This window comes from Rhinatrema bivittatum, chromosome 7 (genome assembly GCF_901001135.1).
Source record: "Rhinatrema bivittatum chromosome 7, aRhiBiv1.1, whole genome shotgun sequence".
Classification (NCBI taxonomy): domain Eukaryota; kingdom Metazoa; phylum Chordata; class Amphibia; order Gymnophiona; family Rhinatrematidae; genus Rhinatrema; species Rhinatrema bivittatum.
Genome location: NC_042621.1, coordinates 132,975,711 through 132,988,641, shown reverse-complemented (window position 1 = coordinate 132,988,641; position 12,931 = coordinate 132,975,711). Strand labels below are relative to the sequence as shown.

The 12,931-nt window shown below is 44.1% G+C and overlaps 1 protein-coding gene and 1 long non-coding RNA gene across 14 annotated transcripts in view; one reads left to right on the top strand and one right to left on the bottom strand.

Annotated features, from left to right (window-relative positions):
• The window catches only part of LOC115095471, a 131,158-nt gene extending 123,105 nt beyond the window's left edge, over positions 1 to 8,053 (top strand). The window contains exon 4 of the long non-coding RNA XR_003857792.1: positions 6,303 to 8,053. This is a non-coding gene — a long non-coding RNA (uncharacterized LOC115095471). The remainder of the gene's footprint in view (positions 1 to 6,302) is intronic.
• The window catches only part of SORBS1 (sorbin and SH3 domain containing 1), a 376,150-nt gene that overhangs the window by 307,568 nt on the left and 55,651 nt on the right, over positions 1 to 12,931 (bottom strand). The window lies entirely within an intron of this gene.

The window sequence follows — 12,931 nt, the reverse complement described above, 5'->3', positions numbered from 1 at the left end:
CAAAGATATCTCGGTCAGAGGGGACGGCTCATGCTCCTCAGCCGGCCTTTCAGCGACCTGCTCTCCCGGCGTTAGTGAAGACACTGCTGCAAAAAAACTTCCTATCTGGGGTTGGGTAGATTCCAACAGAGTGGAGGAGCTTTCTCCACTCCGTACCCTGGCTTTTCTTTTTGTGTGAAGCATACTGGCAATAGAAATGTCGAGAGCCTCTCACCAGCGCGACTGTTCTGGTCACCATCTTGATAGCTCTCTCCTCGCAAAACCCCAGGTTATGCATATTCTAATTAGCCTGATGATGTACTCCATTTCTCAGGCCCTAGGTCCCTCATTATACGGTCATTACTACCCAAATTGCCACTATTTAGGCTTTGCTCAAATGCTACGCTTCGAATCTAATTTTTTTTTTTTTTTTAAATCACTCGACCTTCCTGATTATCTTCACACCATGGCCTCCTTTCTGGGTTAACCGACTCTTACTGGATGAATTTTCAACTGGCTTAAATCTAGCTGGCCATCTTCAAGCAAAGCTTCAGCCACAATCTATCTAGCTAGGCTACAGCTGAAAACTGGCCTAAGTCTAGCTGGATTCAGTTTAGTATCATAATCACCACTGCTCTACCACATACATTTTGGGTTTGCAGAAATATCTTTACATTTGTGTCCTTTCATCTAGGACTCCACATCAGATTTTCTTCTTTGCGTAGATACGCACAAAATATCAGCGGAGAAAGACCATTTGATCCCTCCCTTCTGCTCATTTGTACTTATTGTGCTGCCACAGATCCAACTCAACCATTACTCCTTTCCTACTACTGTCCTTCACAGTCATTCCCTTCCTACTACTGTTCTGCCACTAAGGTCCCTTTGGGTCTATCCCAAGCATGACTGAATTCAGTTAGTGTTTCACCTCCTGCCACCTTGACTAGAAGATAATTTCTTACTTGAAAGTAATTACTTGTTTGTTACCAATTAAAGTCATAAAAAAGAGAGTCAACAAGCTTCATGCATGTGTAGCCCTGTGGTAGAAAGGTGCTTGGTCTACTAATATAAGGAGTGCACTGTGATGCTGTCATTATTGGTAACTTCTGAGAATATATGGTGAACGTGGTAGTGAGAAGAGATAATCTGTCTATAATCAAGAAGATATTCTGAAGGAGAGAGATCTGCAGTTGACTGCAGTGAAGAAGCAGGCTGGGGTGCAACTTAGCTCATGGAGAGGAAGTACTTAATCAACTCTTAGGTCAAATGGCGAAACTACTAGGGCCCCTAAGAGGGCTATGGGTACCTGAGAACCTTGCCTTAACTAGAGGACTTGGCTGTATAAGAGGGAGGCATGCATTTGATGGTTCAAGAACTAGGACCTGTATAAAAGAAAGGAAAAGCATGTAAGACCTGTAACATTAGTACCCTCTCTCTATTGTGTATTTGTGCTTTCCAACTTCACTAATGTATGATATTTTGTACAATACAAGGAAGTTCTATCCTTAATTCCCCTTTGACCCCTGAGTAGGATGTCTACTTTTTGAAGATATTCATATAAAATTGGATGCATGAATGTAATGAAATGGTGTTAATGTCCCTGCCTCCATGATCCAGGTAGTTGTACAGTTTACCAGAGTAGACGTGAGAGATGTGTTGTTATAAAGTGTGAGAAATTGTGCATGAAAATGATCCTTTAGTGTTTGAGTAGAGACTTTCATTTTCAAGATTTTATTTTATTTTTCCTGGGAATTTCAATCTTATAACAAAAACTATCAGTGAAAAAAATGACTTTTCCACTAAATTTTTCTCCTGTGTTTTATAACAAAGTAATTTTTTTCCACTGATAGTTTGTTATAAGATTAAAAAAAATAATAATAATTTCCTGGGAATTTCAAGCTCTGAAAATAAAAGTCCCTTTGAGGCACAGTTTACGGTTCCTTTCAGTGCCACCTAGGAACCACCTCATGCCATGGACATGTATGCATGCAGCTGAAGTTAGCATTCTCACTCGATTCCCGCTCAGCCAATGCTGCAGCCATATCCAGGTCCTGGTGGGGGGGGGGGGGGGGGGAACCTTTGACCTGCTCCAGTGCCAGGATGGCCCTTCAGGAGTTCCTCCATTGACATATGCTCGACTAAGGGTGGCAAATCTCCTTCAGTCTTTGCAGCTTGTGCCTTGATCTCGGCCATCTTGTCCTTTCAGCCGCCTGCTGTAGTCACAGTCTCTTTGGGAAGCTCTTAAACTGCTGACGCTGGATGCAGCCTCCTTGAAGGCAGTGGGACCCTTCAAAGGCTCAATACCAGAGAGTGTTCTCGAGGACCCTCCTCTCCGTTTTCTTCAGGCATAAAATGTAACAAGTGCGGTCTCCCACGGAGGTAATCTCAGTATCAGCGAGCTAGTTCTGTCTGCCATCTCCTCCCTCTTCCCACTGCTCTCTTCTCCCCTCCTTTCCCCCCTCTTCCTCCTGCACACTTCTTTCATGCCCACTTTCTCTCTCTCTCTTTCCCTCTCCCTCACACCTCATGCCCAGCCTCAGCACCATTCTCCAGACAGACACACACACCTCAAAAACAGCACAAATAGAACCACAAAAACAAACAAAAACACAAAAACTAGGCCTCACTACAACTAACCAGAGACTTACACACACTTTCCCAACAGATGTAGAACAGACAAATGTACGGGAAACAGTAAGACCACCCTCAGAAATCCCCTCTCTAATAACCAAATCCCTCCTCACCTAGACCCAGAAGCATTCCTCACCCTCCTTGCAGCACTGGCACAGATTAGACTGGAACAGACTGCATGTTATACATTTCTAAAGGGCCATGGTTTCAGATCGCAAATCCAAATGATCAAACATCAGCAGGTTTTAGTGCACATACCTTTTTGTGTCTGTGCCAAGTATCTAAATATTTGCATCAGATGTCGCCTTTCCCTCTTCCCTGCTAGTGAATAGTTTTTTGTTTTGTTTTGGTTTTTTTTTTAGCACAAAGTCTCTCTATGTGTGGCTTACAGCATAGGCCGCACACCATTTTGCTGGCCTTCTTCTGAATTGCTGCTACGGACACACTTTGAGGTCAAAGTTGAAGACCACTCCAGGTTTATATGGATTCCACCTGACGTTCACTCAAAAGCAGCGTTCTAGAGCAGAAAAATTATGTCTTTTGAGCTCACAGCTTTAAGTATAGTGTTTTAAACTTATTTAGGGCCCAATTCATTAAATTGTTTTCCCCACAGACACAAACAGAAAAAAAGCCTTAGAGAATGAGGTCCTTAGCTGGCTTAGAAAGCCATCGTTCTGGATTGTCAAAACAACGTGTTGTTGCTTTGGTCACGGAAAAAAAAAAAAAAACTGCAGAAAAGGCAGGGGGCAAATCTCTGTGGGTGCTTTTTATAAGGGAAAGTATGTGCATACTTCCTGTTTGAAAGCTGGGAGCAAAATCCACAGGTAAAACTAGCTGCAGAGTTTTGAAAATTATACCACCCCAAATACGTACACAGCCCGGTTCCATAAGATATGGCATGTGAAAAAGCAGCAACAAGAAATCTTTCAGAAAACAAGTTTTTAGAATTTAAAAAAGCATTGGCTCGACGAGCAAGGAAGAAAGCACGATGACCTTCTAGCATCCAAAAGTCAGTGTGTGAAAAAGCATTACAGTATATATCTTTCCAATCTATTTTCTCTCTCGTTGAATGGCAGCTGTCCCAGCTATCAAAGAACAGCTGGCAAAGCAGACATTTCTCATATTCAACACTTTAACAAATCAACCCCAGTACTGCTTTTATGGCAATACAGTTCACAACAGGACTGAATACATCAAAACAGGACAGCGGTGGCAGAAAATCAAGCCTTACCTGCCCCCCCCCCCATAAATCTCCAGCTGTACGCTACCCACCTGGCAGGACCGCACAGGGCATATCCACTATATCTATATTCATATGCGGGGGGGGGGAGGGTTCTGCTTATATAGATATAGATATATCTATATCTATATAATCAAAAGGGCCGTCGACGCCATTTTGATTACTGGCAGCAGACGGCCCTTTGCCCTTACTATGTCACAGGGGCTACCGCCGCCATTGGTCGACCCCAGTGACATAGTGAGGGCAAAGGGCAGTCGGCGCCATTTTGACTACTGGCAGCCGACAGCTCAACTCCAGGAGATCGCTCCCGGACCCCCGCTGGACAACCAGGGACTTTTGGCAGGTCTTGGGGGGGGGGGGTCAGGAGGGTGGGGGTTGTAGTAAATTAATTTGGTAGGTCTTGGGGGGGTTGTAGTTAGTATGGTTCTCACGGAATTACATTTTAAAATATGTGGCGTTCATGGCTCTCTCAGCCAAAAAGGTTCCCGACACCTGGCCTAACATGTTCGATAAGAAAAATGGGTGTTCATGCAAATCGCTGGTTTTCGGCATTGCAGAAGGTATTAATGCACACCGCAGTACATTATCGCGGTAGGCATTATGTCAACGAGCGATGTGATATTTTCTGCAGACTATAAATAGTCATTTCCTGTCCCTCCTCCTTTGAGGGTGTGTCAGGTGTCGGAGTGAGAGGAGAGGAGGCAAGTGATCTTGCGGAGATTGGAGGTAGGGTTTTTTTTTGCAATTTCTGATTGAGTTGTGCTGTCACTTCATCTCATTTGTTTCCCTTTACCTTTGTCTTTTGAGATATTTGATGGAGTGAAAGAAACTAAGTCCTGTCTGTCTGTCATTTTCTGTGGAGTGGAGGAGGATTGTGAGGAGCAGAGGATGAGTGTGAAGAGCGGAGAAGAAGGTGTGAGGAGAAGGTGTGAGGAGCAAAGGAGGAGCGGAGGAGTTTGAGCAGGAGTGAGTCTGAGGAGGAGAGAATGGAGGGTGAAAGGCCTGGGAAGAGAAGAGAAAAGGGGGTGAAGATAGCAGGGGAGGAGGCGGAGGGGGGGAAAGAGTACCAGGGGGGAGTAGGAGTAGGGACTGGGGGAGAAGTAGAGACCAGTAGGAGGGAATGGATAGGAGAGTAGGGGTGGGGGAAGGGGTTAGGCAGGAAAGACTGGTGGGAGGAGTACAGCAGCATAGGGTTAGACAGAAGGCAGGCGAGAAGGGAGTTGGTAGTGCAGGGTCAGGTGGGGGGAGGAGGAAGGGACGGGCGAGGACAGTGGGACGGAGAGTGAGGGCAGGGAGGATACCTCTTTGGGAGAGGAAGTGGCACCCCCTTCGGCCAGTCAGCCAGCTGTATGGCAGAGACAACGTGCAATACGGTTCAGTAGGGCGGAGAACGAGTTTCTGATTGCTGGGGTCCCTGCAGAACTACTCCAGTCTCCTTGGTAACAGAGCAGCAAAGACATCTAAAGCAGCTAAAGGCCAAATCTGGAGGAGCATTGCCCAGGCCATCACCCAGCACAGCGGCATTCAGTGGAGCGGGGAGCAGGTTGCGCATTGGTACAGAGACATCAAGGCCCAGCTGAAGGCAAAAGTAGCAGAGTGTTCAAAATACATGAGGCAGACTGGAGGAGGAGCACCTTGTCCAATAGTGGTCACCGAAATGGAGCAGCAACTAATAGAAAGGCTGGGACTGGACGTCTTCGAGGGCATGGATCAGTGGCTAGACACCACAAGAGCTACTGCAGGTTAAGTTCAACTCTGCCACAAATGGCCAGACTGCAACCTGTGTACACATATAGGGTCATTTACTACATGTACTGTGTACAATTCTGGTCGCCGCATCTCAAAAAAGATATAATTGCGATGGAGAAGGTACAGAGAAGGGCAACCAAAATGATAAAGGGGATGGAACAGCTCCCTATGAGGAAAGACGAAAGAGGTTAGGACTTTTCAGCTTAGAGAAGAGACGGCTGAGGGGAGATATGATAGAGGTGTTTAAAATCATGAGAGGTCTAGAATGGGTAGATGTGAATCGGTTATTTACTCTTTCGGATAGTAGAAAGACTAGGGGGCACTCCATGAAGTTAGCATGTGGCACATTTAAAACTAATCGGAGAAAGTTCTTTTTTACTCAACGCACAATTAAACTCTGGAATTTGTTGCCAGAGGATGTGGTTAGTGCAGTTAGTATAGCTGTGTTTAAAAAAGGATTGGATAAGTTCTTGGAGAAGTCTATTACCTGCTATTAATTAAGTTGACTTAGAAAATAGCCACTACTATTACTAACAACAGTAACATGGAATAGACTTAGTTTTTGGGTACTTGCCAGGTACTTATGAGAAAATGGTTTACTGAATCAGGCACTGTAAGTAAACAAAGTGCACTTCTGATGGCAAAAAAAAAAAAAGTTTCAAATGGTAACATATGTACTTTTGTCCCTTCTCTATTTCCACAGCTCTTGAGCAGAAAAGGGCCGGTCCCAGCCAGGAACGTGCCGGGATGCTGCAGGGACCAGCCAACCAATCCCCATCCTGCAGAGGCCTTTAGTAATGGATGCGGAGACACAAGTTGAGCTGGAGGAGGAGCAGCAGGAGGCACAGGAATCGCAGGGCCTGATTATCATGCACTCTCCATCATCACGAAATTCCCTAAATGTAGACCTGGATCTTCAAACTTTCAAAGACTAGCAACATTCCCAGGAGCAGCTCCCAACCAGCACCCCAGGCGAATCAGACACCAGCCCAGCCATGCCAACACTGCAGCCTTTCAGTCCCTCATCACCAATATCTACATCTGCACCCTCGCGCCAAGCACTGCCAGCACCCACACCACCTCCATTAGGGCCCCCACCAGCAGCCCCCACACCTGCTCCAGCAGGGCCCATGCCAGCATCCCCCATACCACCACCATCACAACCAGCAGAACCAGAAGGCATCACGTCATCCGATGCGGGCTGAAATATGGAACCTCTGCAGAACGGGTCAGTGACAAAAACGCATCCTCCAGCAAGCCATGGCAGTCAGCACCCAAAGCACTAACACCATCATTGCAGCTATCAGTAATCTCACAAATGTTATGACCCAGATCCTGCAGTGAATGCCAGAACTCCCATCAGCCACATCTATGGGATCGACACCCTGCAGCAGCCCAGCAGAATCACAATGGCAGAGGGGTCAGCCAAGCAAAAAAAAAAAAAAGGTGTCGTTCCCCCCCCCCCCCCAAAGTGGAAAGGGGCATAGAAGAGCAAAAGGCTCTGTTTTCAAGGAAAGGCCATGTGCTCGTCACAGATTTGCTGTGCTGTCCCCATGCTGCGGGGTGTCCTCTCTTCTCATCTCCTGCAAGTGCCGGCTCCAAGCTGCTCCTTGTCGTCCTGGGCCTCCTGCCTCCAAGCTGCGATGCTTGTTTGGGTAACTGCCAGGTTCTTGTGGCCTGGTTTGGCCCCTGTTGGAAACAGGATGCTGGGCTTGATGGACCCTTGGTCTGACCCAGCATGGCAATTTCTTATGTTGATGGCACTGTCTGCATTCTGACTCCTGCTGCATACATGGTGAACACTTTGCTCGTTCTCCTGCTGCTTACATGTTTTACTGTTTGCTGTTGGTCCTGCTGACTACATGCTGAGCTGTGCTGGTTGGGGCCTTTGGCTCTGTTCTTAGAGTGCACCTTTTGAACATGCACTGTGTGGGGCCTTGACTGTCATTTTACACTGTCCTACCTTTGCTTGTCCGCCGAGTGCACTCTTTCAACATGCACTTTCTGTCATATTAACATGTACACAAATGTGTGTCATTTATGTTGCTATGAGTTAACAGCTATGCTATAGTGTTAGGGGTGCCACTTCCTCTTTTGGGGGCCTGTTTACTGAAGGATTTTTCCATGGCAAAAATGCTTAGTAAATATCCCCCAATGTAATCATCATTCTGCATTAAGGATAACATGCAATACCTGTACAGGTGTTTGCATATATTACTGTTCAGGTTAACACAGAAAGTGCAGTGAATTAAAATGTACATTGTTCTGTGCTATGACCTATCTTGTCTTTGCAGAATGTGATAAAGAAAGCAAATAGAATTATTTCAAGAGTGCACTACTTGTGTTCCTTAATAAAGTGATCACTGTTCGAAAAAGTTTATGAAACAAAATCACCAACAAGTAGTGTGGTTTGACTATGCATGGTAGGTATGGTTAAATGTTGGATGTCAACGTTACCTTGCATACTCCAATGTAATGACACTCAAAAATTGTTCATTTATGGAGCAAGGAAGACCCCAATGGCTCTGCCATTACCAGGAAAGCTCAGTATATGCTGTTAGTGAAGAGCTGCAGAGGTCAATAACCACACTATTACTGTCAGGCCGATACAGTAAGGGGTAATAGCGCGTTGAAAATGCGCGTCCACACACCCCCCCCCCCCCCCCGAGACTAATAGCGCCCGCAACATGCAAAATCATGTTGATGGCCCTATTAGTTATTCCCGCGCAATACAGAAAGTAAAACGTGCAGCCAAGCACCGATATTAAGTCGATATTAAGTCGGAGGTCCCGAAAGTTACAAAAAGTTAAAAAAAAAAAATAAAATTTTTTAAGTCAGCCCGCGGCTTGAAAACCATGGCTGTCAGCGGGCTCGAGAACAGACGCCGGAAAAATTGAGCGTCGGCTGTCAAACCCACTGACAGCCGCTGCTCCTGTCCAAAAAGAGGCGCTAGGGACACGCTAGGGTCCCTAGCGCCTATTTTTACCTGTTTTTACCGCCAGACTTAATTTGAATACAGAATCGCACGCACAGGAGAGTGGCTCTCCCGCGGAGTTTACTGTATCGGCCCATATAGTACTTCACTCTTGAGTTTTGTTGTGTTTGTTAACTTTTGGGTTACCTGACTTTTACTTACATGGCCCTTTTTGTCACCAGGCCTGTACCTTACAAAGCTACACATGATTTACTGTGTATGTATAGCCAATGTGGTGTAATGGTTGAATGTACATTGTTCATGACACAGCAATATTTTTTTTTACTCTACTTACTTCAGGAAGGAATTCAAGGGTCTGTAACCACATATGTTACACACGTTACATAACTTAACAGTGTAAACCATCAACGTTGTATACTTTCTTTAGGTTAAGAAGCCGTGTCCTGTGTGGTGGAAGGGTTGCAGGTGTGTACATTGTTAGAGCCAATGTTGGTAGCAAGTTTGGCATAAATGGCACGCACAGATTAAGTAACTACTAATGGCAATCAATTTAGTATTTCCATGTGTTATAAGATTTAATGCTTTTCCCCACAGGGAATGGTGTTTTGCAGCGACACCACTGGTTGCAAACATGCAGGCATGCAGCTGTGTGTCATGTTAATATGTTTTTACACATAGCAGCATGCATACATCCTTACGCTGAAGGCACGCACAAACACTCTTCCCTGGGGACAAACCGAACATTGGTATGAAGACTTGCAAGTGCTGTATGTAGTGGCAGAAGGACTTAATAAGTGGGTCAATGGACAGTATAAACACATTCCTACCAGCATTAGGCAGGAGTCTGTGCATACCTGGGAACCGTAAACTGCACAAAACATGTGTTCCTACCAAAAGTGGTATGTTATTTAACATAAGTAAACATCATTGCTGGTCTTACGGTTTGTTCACACTCTCAGATGCTGCTTTGAAAGTATTGATGACGAGTGAGCTACACCATATGCTGCAAAGTTTGCATGGCTAATCAACAGAGGCCCTAGAAGGTTGTTAAAGGTGTTGGGTACCAGCATGTTCTACATAGTATGGGTTATACCCTGCTACAATTAGAGGGTTTGTTTTTTTTTTTTAAATGTATGCAATGTGAAAGGAGATGCAAAATGTACATGTCATATTATGGACCCAAGGCAGGAGAGAACAGGCATGCCAGGCTGGGTGGAGAATTCTGCTTCACCATAGTAGCAGCAGGAGTATCACACCTCCTTGTCCTGTGCTCTCCATCTCTGTAGATGGTGTAGCACACACCAATCAGTGAATCCCCAACTGTACCTCACACATACAGCAGCTGAGGCTGTGTTCCATGATTGACCAACAGTACAGCATACAAAACAATACATTTGCATATTGTACATGTGATGCAACCAACACGTACAATAAAACAGTGCCACATAGAACGTAGGTATAGGCGTAGCACGTACATTGCCACAGTAAAGGTACTGTCTTTGAAATGGGCCGATAGACATCACATATTCACTTCCTTTTTTTTTTTTTTTTTTACACTGCACAGACGGAGTGTTAAAAAAGGTGGCCTGGTGCACCTACCTGTATGACAACTTATGCATGCTATTCAATAGTTAATCGTATCAGTCTCCGCCCAGATGAGACCAAAAAATCTACTCTCTTATACCTAAAATTAATCTCACCCTATTGTGTGTTTTGTGAAACCACTATTTATTAAGGAATAACTTTTATTAAAAAATAATTTGTTGCGGCACATTGTGACATGTGTGCCACAATGATTGAGGGTATGGAATGGCAGGATCCGATAACAGGATACTGTATCAAGAGGAGGAGGGATTCAGATAGTACTTCCAAAAATGTTGTCTATGTAATCCAATGTTCCTGTCCAAAAACTTAAGTTGGTGGGACTTCAAGAACTATCAGGACTAGGTTGATTGAACATAGATCTAAATTGAAGACTAAAACTCTGGAAGCTCCAATAGTTGATCATTGTGTCAAATATGAACATCGGTTTGAACAATTGAAGTGGACAATCATAGATATGGTAGAGATCAATCCACGAGGCGGAGACCAAAAAAGAAGTTTAAATTACAGTGAACAACATTGGATTTTTACGTTGAACACGGTAGTCCCGAGCGGACTGAATGAAGAGATGGAGTGGGCGACTCTGCTTTAAACCTCCTGTGAATCGAGGTAAATGTTAAGTCAATAGTGAAAGAAAAAAAATGACGTAAGTACCATCTCCCATTGGTTATAGACGATCTGCTGACCAATTTAAAAAGAAAGACTCTGACGTGAGCCGGTAGAAGAACGCCATCATTCAGAGCTTGGTAGCCTGAGAGTGAGGAAGGACGCGAACCGACAGAAGAACGCCACCACTCAGAGTTTGGGAACCTGAGAGTGAGGAACGAAGAACAAATGCACACTCCCCTGACGAAGAAAAGGAGGACTTTTCAAAACACGGCTGTGTTGGGAGCACACGGGAGATAAGTTTTTGTGACTTATAACATTCTATTGGCATTTGGGGGCATATAAGAGATAAGGTTTTGCGATTTGCAATATTTAACCGGCGTTTGAGGAGAAAATTTAATCTGTTAAGTTTATGTGAAGTTAGATCCTCATACATACCAAACCTCTCAAGTCATAGTAAAAGTTTATTTGAGAATTATATAAGATTCAAGCTTCCAGATCAAATGAACATCTAATTGTATTTAACTAATTAATGAAGAAACAAAGTTTCAATGAACTAAGAAACATTTGGGTTAAATAATGTAACCATAGACAAAGAAAGAAGAACACCAATATACAATTGGAATAAGAGTGAAGAATATCTCAGCTTGACTTTTACAAAAAAGTAAGGACCAACAGAGTAAAAATTTCCAAAAAAAATTTTTGGACATATTTTTTGGTGAACCTGGGGAAACGGTTAAGAGGACAGATTGATTCACACATAATCATATTTTTAAAAAATTTCAAAAACAAGTTGAATAAAAAAAAGTGAGTGGGAGGATGGTAAGTTGATGATTATAACACAATAATTGAAGCAAGGCCGTGGAGGCATGCATCAAAATATATGGAACTTACCCCATTCCACAACAAATTATTTTTTAATAAAAGTTATTCCTTAATAAATAGTGGTTTCACAAAACATACAATAGGGTGCTATTCAATAGTTACAATTGGAGAGACACACCACATACACAAACATGGAGCTCAGAAATAGGATGTTCCACATGCCTGTGTGAGGAGTGAAGGCTGCCAGGCGGTAATAACCACCCCCACCCACACACAGAAAGCAATGCACTGCCAAATCTATGTGCATGCTGCATGTTTGGCTGCATTATGGTATGCTTTCATATAAAATCTTGGGTATCGTGCAAGCAGAATGTACCAATTTAAGTGCCTGTTCCATGCACCACATCTTTACTATGAAAGGGCATATTGTTGCCTGTCACAAACACCCTCGAGGAATTCACAAGGGTCAGTGGCATAGGTCACTGTGGGTAGGCTGGACATCCTGTAAGCATGCTGTTATATGCCCTACTACAATGAGTTCCAGGAAGCAGATTGCATCATGGAGTCACTGGAAGGGGAGAGAAACCTCAAAAACTGTAGTTAACCTTTCAATTTATCCTGCATACTACATGTGTCACCATGTGCACCTTAACACTTCTGACCATCAACAAACAGTACAGATATGCTGTGACATTAATGGTTGTTAATGATGCTTTACAGTTGTAACACCATTTGTATGCCTGTACACATGAATGACTGTCACATGCACACCCACTGCAGAACATAACCACTCCATTACAGTTCTGGCAAACATGACACTTCGCAATTGTGCTACACACTGTGTAAGGTCATGTATTTTGCTATTGAGCTGCTATGGCCCAAGGTGCGAATAAAATAGTCTGCTGTCACAAAGCAAGAAAAGTAACCGCACACAGAACGTCTGCCACGTCTGCTATGTTTCAGCAAAGCTTGACAGTATACGAAAAGGAGGTGTTTCTCAGGTTTCGGTTACATGTCAGGAGCTGCTGTCACTCATTCCTCCACAAACAATATGTATACCTCCCGAGCTGATAAACTTCTGTGAATGACATATATCACCCCTGCTTACTGGAAGATAGTGACCTGGACCCCATGAATGGATTCCGTGGCGGTAAAAGAGCGCTTGTGAAGATGCTTACAAGTAAAGGAAATAATAAAGCAGGCATCACATGTTTGCAAACAGTAGCCGTATATAATAAGTACATAATGGCCTTTATAATGGAGGATGCGTGTACAGTCGCAACCTGTTCACCTGACAGCAAATGTCATGAGAGCATGCAATACACATACAACAGCATGGACTGTGTTGTACCATAGCAGGGCAC